Below are 7,913 nucleotides of genomic sequence, written 5' to 3' on the forward strand. Positions count from 1 at the left end.
AACCCAGCCTGGACTTCTGGCAGTTCTCTGCTGATGTGCTGTTCCAGTCGTTTTTGGATAATCTTCAGTAGAATCTTGCTTGTATGTGAAATCAATGATATTGTTCTATAGTTTCCATACTCGGTTGGGTCACCTTTCTTTGGTGGGTGCATAGCAAGGTGAAAATACCACTGAGCGTGTCTGAGGTGGATTATGAACACCGGGATTGAAGCCGTGATTTCTAGACCTACCCAGATCCCTCTGTGCCCTCTGGCTGTGACGTGGCTCAGTGCTCATTATGCACTAATGTTTGTCCACCTCAGGTACTCACAGAGGGATTTTGTGCCTTGGGTACAAATGCTGACCCAGAGGAATCTGCAGGGCATCTTTGTCAGCTACTGCACACTCACCAAGTCAACCTGGCTTTTGGCTACTGATTTATAAGTCCTTTCAGTGCACATTTTCTCCAGCAGCTGTACCGAGGATCTGGCCTCAAGTGGGACAGATGGTTTGGCCTTGCAGTGCACCACAGCTCTGGGACTCAGAGCAGGATCTCAGCTCTCTTGTGAATGGAGCACATAGACCTTCCTCCTTAGGTCGGCATGAGGAGAGGCAGCTTCAGTGTAGTCTGCGTTTATTTCACCCCTGCCTCCCAATAGCACAGGACCTCCATTGGTAGCTGCATAGGAAGGGAGATTGCCCATCTCACTGTGCTTCCCTTTGACTGGAGCTGGTGGTTCCTGAGCTTTCTAGTTCTGTGAGGGGTGTGCAAACTTTATAAACTAGGAAGAGGAAATAACATCTTCATTTTATAAGATACTATCTACTTCTGTGCCCCCAGTGAACATTTTTCTTCCCATGGCCACTTTTCCGAATGGCTTATTTATTTATTTTATTTTATTTTTAATTGTTGCTATTAGGTAAGGTCAAGTCAGCAGACTTGAAACCATACCTAGTGCTATAGCAGCCCCACAATTACTCCTATGTTGCAGCCCCTGCCTTGAGGTTATCCGTTGAGGGGCTTCCTCAGTCTTGGGAACATTCTGCTTTAGTAAGCGTCCTGTTCTTCCTCAGGAACTGAGCCTTTCCTTGTACGTGTCCAAAGTCTCACTATCCTATTTAAAAAGTTTTCTGACTGTATTTCTTACAGGATAGACTTGGTCATTCTTCTGGCAGTCTCTTGTATTTTCAGTTTTCCTTATTATAAGGTGTTTGAAAATGCCTCGGTTCAAGCGCACCCTAGTCCCCAAAGTGACATATTTGCTTCTTAGCACTTGTAAGAGTTCCTTTACAGCAGATTTACCTGATGTATTGTCATTTGACTTCTTGATTGATGCTTCCAAAGTAGTAAATAATGAAACCTACAACAATCTGGAGTTAGAAAACCCAAAGAAAAGAACACATATCCTTCAAAGTGGAAAAACTGAAGGAATTCTGTGGGCAAAAATATGGAATAATTCAGGAAGCATTAAAAAAAAAAGATGGATGAAATACACTGAGTCATTGAAGAAATTCAGTAATTTCAAAAGGTACCATATTACCAAGAAGCAGTGGTACTAAAGAAGCAAGTCCAGATGGTGCTGAAGGCATTAGCTCCAAGAATTAATGAGGGGAAAGGCTCCAGGAATTGAGGAAATCCCAAGTAAGGTCTTCCAACAAGCAGCTGCAGCCCCAGATGTGTTCTCTCGCCTGTGCAAGGATTTGAAAGATGGCTATTTGGCCAGCAACTGGAAGAGGTTCATATTTGTTGTCATTTTTTAAAAAACAGATGGTCCAGCAAACCATGGAATTTTTTTAATTATACCGTTAGTATCATAAGCAAGTAAATTCTTGCTGAAGAGTATTAAAAATTACTAGAATGGTATATTGACAAGGAACTATCAGAAATTCAAGCTGAATTCATAAGAGACTGTGGAATGAGAGAGATTATTACTGATAGAAGATGGATCTTGGCTGAAAACAAAATATCAGAAAAAATGTATGTTTGTTTGTGGGATTTACAGAACCCTTAATTGGGCTTATGTGGAACCTGTATATAGATCCAGAAGCAGATGTTCAGACAAAACAAGGGCATACTACATAATTTAAAATAATTTTATCCTTTAACTATATGATTCAATTTGTATCTTAAAGAAATAATTTTCAGAAGCTAAACTATATGAAGAAAAATGTGGCATCAAGATTGGAGAAGCACCAAAGAGCATATGTGTGATGTGCAAATGATAACCACTTTCCTTGCAGAACAATGAAGAAGTAGCAGAGTTGAAGCTCAAAGGCTGTAATGGTTACACTTCACCATAAAACGGAAATCCTCTTAACGGGACTAAGTAGAAGCAGCATCAAGATAAACAGCTCTGTTGTAGAAATGTGCACCCAGAATGCTCCTTAGAAGATGGGTGTTTTTATCTCACATATTTTCAGCATGCTTTCAGGAGGGACCAGATCCTGGAGCAGAAAGTCGTGCCTGGAGAATAGGGGACCCACAGCAAAAGGGAGGGACACTGTTTCTGCAGCCATGTGAGGATGGTGTTAAGATCTAGCAGGGTTTGGTCCATTGTACGTCTAGCAGCTCCAAGTCAGAGCTGACTTTGTACCTAACAGAAGCTTCCCTGAATGTTGATTGTGGATCCGTGTAAAATGAAATCCTTGACCCTCCCACCGCTTCCATGATTATCATGATGCTGTTTACTGGTCCAGTTATAAGGCTCTTGTTTTCTTGTGTTGAAATGTAATCCATACAGATTGCTATGCTTTAGATCCTCTTTGCTGTTGGGGGTTCTAGCATCTCCAATGTTTGCTCAATGTATGGATTATGATGAGAAGATGCTATTGTTACTTATTCAGTATGTCTTCCTTTATAGGCTTTGGCCTTATTACTTTAACTGCATCATTGGATGATGTTGTTTGGTGCCCACGAGTCAAGTACAATTCATAGCGACCCTATAAACAGCCAACCTGAAACGTGCCCTGTCCTGTGCCGTCTTCATCAACGCCGAGACAGGACAGTTCATTGCTGAAATCACAGCGCCAATCCATCTTGTTGAGAACCTTCCTCTCCCTCACTGACCCTCCATCTTTCCAAACTTGATATCCCTTTCCAAGGAATAGCCTCACCTTGCTATATGTACAGTGAATAAAAATGATAGAAGAAGAATTGATGCCTTTGAGTTGTGGTGCTGGAGAAGAGTATTGAACATACTGTGGACTGCCAAGGGAACAAACAGATGTATCCTGGAGAAGATAAAACCAGGCTTCTCCTTGGGGGCTAGGATTTTGAGACTCCTTCTCACATACCTTGGGCACAGGGCCAGGAGGGACCAGTCCTTGGAGAAGAACTTGATGCTTGGAAAGGTGGAGGGTCAGCACTGGAGAGGAAGACCTTGAATGAAATGTTTTGACACAGTTACTGGGATAAGGGGGTTAGGTGTTGACTCAGGATAGAGTAGAATTCAGAGCTGTTGTACATGGGATCACTATGAGTCACAAGCAGCTCGACACATATGATAACAGCAAGAAGCTGCATGTCCAAAGTATGAGAAATGAAGTTTTGTCATGCTTGCCTCCAAGACACACTCTAGCTGCACATTTCCAGGACATATTCATCCATTCTCTTAGCAGTCCATGATTCAGTACTCTTTTTCCAGCACCACAACTCAAAGCCATCAGGAGTTCTTCCATCATGTTGTTGAGTACCATCAAGTCAGAACTGACCCGTAGCTGACCCTCAGTGGGTTTTCAGAGGCAATAAATTGCACAGGAGGAGATTGCCCATCCTTCTCCCACAGAGCAGCTGGTGGATTTGACTTGCATGCCTTCAGAATTGCAGTGCAGTTTCTTACCATTCAGATAAGGTGTGTGGGAATTGGTCAGTTTTTTGTTTTTAGTTTTATTTTATACTGGTTTACCCAGAAAGTTCATAAAGTTCATACACATTGTTTTTCTCATTGGACTTTTTCTCTTTCCTTTACCAATACCTCTCTCCAACCATCAAATGAGAATCGGTCAGTTTTATCTTCCATCACTCAGGTTTACATTGAGTCATCCCAGAGACAGAAAGCTGGTATCTCACTGCCATTAGGGAGAAAAGACCAGAGTTTCCCGCACAATCAAGAGACAAGTGGCCGGGGCGACGTTGAGAGATGGAGCTGTGGGTTCCCAGCGCACTAAGCGAGAAAGCTACATGCTAGCTGGGAAGATGGGTACCTTGGAGCATTTGCTGAGTCTACTAGCCCCTAGGCCCCTACCTCCGCCCCACCCCCAGCTGGAGTCCAGCACTTTCGGTTCTGGGCTTACTGGCTGGGCAGGGTGGCACATAATTGACAGGACTAATACATAATGCTTGCTTAAGCAGAACAGATACCAAGGCAGAGAGACTGAGAATGCCCAGGATAGGTTCTCTTGATTAGGGGGGGAAAGTACCCTGTTGCTTCTTTAATAGACCCCATATCAGCAGTGAAAACTTGGCCAGGTGCTGATTGTGGAACAGACCATCAACTACTCGTGCAGTTTCAAATTAAATCTAAAGAGGGTCAGATAAAATCCACAGGAATCAAAATTGGATCTTAAGTCTTCCACCTGAATTTAAAAACCAACTCCGAAACAGGTTTGAGGACTGAAACACTAATGAACAAAGACCAGATGAGCTGTGGTAAGATACCAAGAATACCATCCAGGAAGAATGCAAAAGGTCATTACAAAGACAGAAGAAAAGACCAAAATGGATCTTAGAAGAGACTCTGAATATTGCACTAGAGCACTGAGAACCCGAAGCAAAGGGGAGAAATCAAGAAGTTAAGGCGCTGAACAGAAGATTTCAAAGGGCAACACCAGAAGACAAAACAAAGTATTATAATGAAATGTGCAAAGAACTGGAGTCTGAAAATCAAAGGGGCTGTACTTGCTTAGCATTTCTTAAGCTGAAGGAACTAAAGAATAAATTCAAACCTCAAGTTGCAATACTTAAGGATGTTATGGGTAGGATACTGAATGATCCAGGAAGTATTAAAAGAAGATAGGAATATACAGAGTCACTGTACCAAAAAGAATTGGTTGAGACAGAAGAATTTCAAGAAACAACATATGATCAAGAGGTAGTGATAATGAAGGAGAAAGTTCAGGCTGCTCTGAAGGATTTGGCAAAAAATAAAGCTTTAAGATTGATGGAATACTAATTGACATATTTCAACAAACAGATGCTCCTCTAGACGTGCTCACCAGGTTGTGCTAAGAAATCTGTAGGACAACTACCTTGCCAGCTAACTGGAAGGGATCCATGTTTATTCCAATTCCAAAAAATGTGACCTGACAGAGTGTGGAAATTATACAATGTCACTCATATCACACACAAACAAAATCTTCCTGAAGATTATCCAGAAACAACTGGAACAGGACATAGAGAACTACCAGATACAAGCTGCGTTTAGAAGAGGCCATGACACTAGAGACAGTATTGCCAGTGTCAGATGGATCTTGACAGAAAGAAGAGAGTACCAGAGAAATGCCTGGTGTGGATCACAACAAATTGTGGGTAAGTAACTTTGAGGAGAATGGGATCCCTTGATTGTTCTTACGCAAAACCTATACTTGAGCCAGGAAGCAGTCCTCAGGACAGAGCAGGGTAACTGCATGGTTCAAAATCTGGAAGGGAGTGTGTCAGGGATGTGTCCTGTCTCCATATCTTTTCAATCTAAATGCAGAACAGATCATTCAGGAGTTTTGGCTTTATGAGGAGGAATGTGGCATCAGGATTGGAGGAAGACTCACCAACAACCTAGTTATGCAGATGACACAACCTTACTTGCTGAAACTGAGGCAGACCTGAAGTGCTTGCTGCAGAAGGTCAAGGACTGTAGTCTTCAATATAGATTGAAGCTCAACATCAAAAAGACAGAGATTCTCACCACTGGGCCAGTTGGCAGCACCATGATGGATGGAGACGAGATTGAAGTAATTAACAGTTCGGCTCCACAGTCAACAGTCTTGGCACCTCCAGTCAGGAAATCAAAAGACAAATTGCATTAAGTAAATCTGCTGTCAGGGACCTTTCCAGAGTACTGAGAAGCAACGATACCAGTCTAGAAACTAAGGTGCGCCTGATCCAGTCCATGGTCTTCACAATTACTTGCTATGCATCACAGAGAGCTGGGCAATGACAGAAGAAGAATTGATGCCTTTGAGTTGTGCTAGAGAAGAGTCTAAACATACCATGGACCACCAAGAAAACAAATAGGCCTGTCTTGGAGAGGGTGAAACCAAGTTTTTCCTTGTAGGCTAGGATTTTGAAGTTCCATCTCAAATACTTTGGGCACATAGCCGGGAGGGACCGATCCTTGGAGAAGGACATCATGCTCAGAAGGGTGAATGGACAGCACAGGTGAGGAAGACCACAGATGAGATGGATTAACACAGTAACTGGGACAAAGGTGTCAGAGTCAGTGAGACTGGCTCAGGACAGGGCAGAGTTCAGAGCCGCTGTAGACAGAGTCGTCATGATTTGCTGGTGACTGGATGGCACTTAACAATCCTGAGGATTTCCTGTGATGAGTGTGTGTGTCCTTCTGTCCATCTGTCCATTGCACGGAATGGTTGAATTCAATAGAGCAATAATTAGAGCCTTGAGGGATGATGCATTAGATGAAGTGTGGCCATTCAGACTTCATTGGAATTTAACTCCCTGGCACCCCACCCCCACCCCATGACAGCCATGGTGTGCTTACCAAGCTCTTAAGCACACCTTTCCTGTTGATACAAAGTGTCTGTCTGTCCCTTGTTCTGTTCATAGAACCAACTCTTGATCTGTAGGTTCTGCATGAGCGCAAATAAGTACTCTGGAATTGCTATTTTAGAATGTTATAAAATCATTTGCTATGTTCCACATAGTTGAATGTCTTTGCATGGTCAACAAAACACAAGTGAACATCTTTCCAGTGGTCTCTACTTGTAAAGCCAGGTCTGTCTGGCATCAGCAAAGATACCCCTCATTCCTCTTGCTAATCTGTGTCTGAGGCTAAGTTTCTGACAGTTCCCTTTCAGTGTACTGCTATGGGTGCGTCTGGATAATTTCCAGTAAGATTTTAGTAACCTGTGATAGTAATTATTGTATTCGATAATTTCCAGTCTTTTGTTTTTCTTCAGTCCTCCAGATGCTCCTCAGGAGAAAGATAGACAGTCTCCTTTCCGTAAGATTTGCAGCTCTGAAAGTCAGCAGAGGGCCACCATGTGTGAGAGCCACTTGACAGCAATGAGAAGGGAGGGCAAGTTATTCAGTGGCACATCTTAGCACATTCACGGTGTTGTGTAACCCTGCATTTGTCTGGTTTCAGAACACCGCTGACACACCACCCCATCCCACTCCTAGAGACCTGTGTGCCAGGAGCACTCATTCCTCACCCTCAACCTTCCTCTCCCAGTGCTGCAGCCTCCCTCTTCCTGCCTGGACAAGTTTGCCTGCCCATACTGCTGATGGTCTCCCATGTCTGGCTCCTGCACTAAAAGGTCCCTGAGGTGCAAGTAGACTGCACCATAGTAGTAAGACTGCTGCCCCACAAATTGAGAGTTTGCATTTACATGGTGGTTCCACAGAGGAAAGGCCTGGTAATCAGCTTGTTAGGTGCCAGCGAGTCAAGTACAATCACAGCCCTGTCCTAGCCTGGCCAGTCTCACAATTTCTGACACTCAAGCCCATTACAACATTCACTGTGTAAGTCAGTCTGCTTGAAGGTCTTCCTCTCTTTCATCTTCCTTCCACTTTTCCAAACATGATGTCTTTCTCCTGTGAATAGCCTCTCCAGATGAGTTTTGGGAGGATGTCAAAAGTATCATCCAGGAAGAGTGCAAACATTATTACAAAGACAGAAGAGGAAGAAAAGACCAAAATGGATGTCAGAAGAAACTCTGAAGATTGCACTGGAGCATAGAGAAGCCAAAGCACAAGG

This window comes from Elephantulus edwardii, unplaced genomic scaffold, assembly GCF_000299155.1.
Source record: "Elephantulus edwardii isolate Elephantulus edwardi_28Jun2011 unplaced genomic scaffold, EleEdw1.0 scaffold00055, whole genome shotgun sequence".
Lineage (NCBI taxonomy): Eukaryota > Metazoa > Chordata > Mammalia > Macroscelidea > Macroscelididae > Elephantulus > Elephantulus edwardii.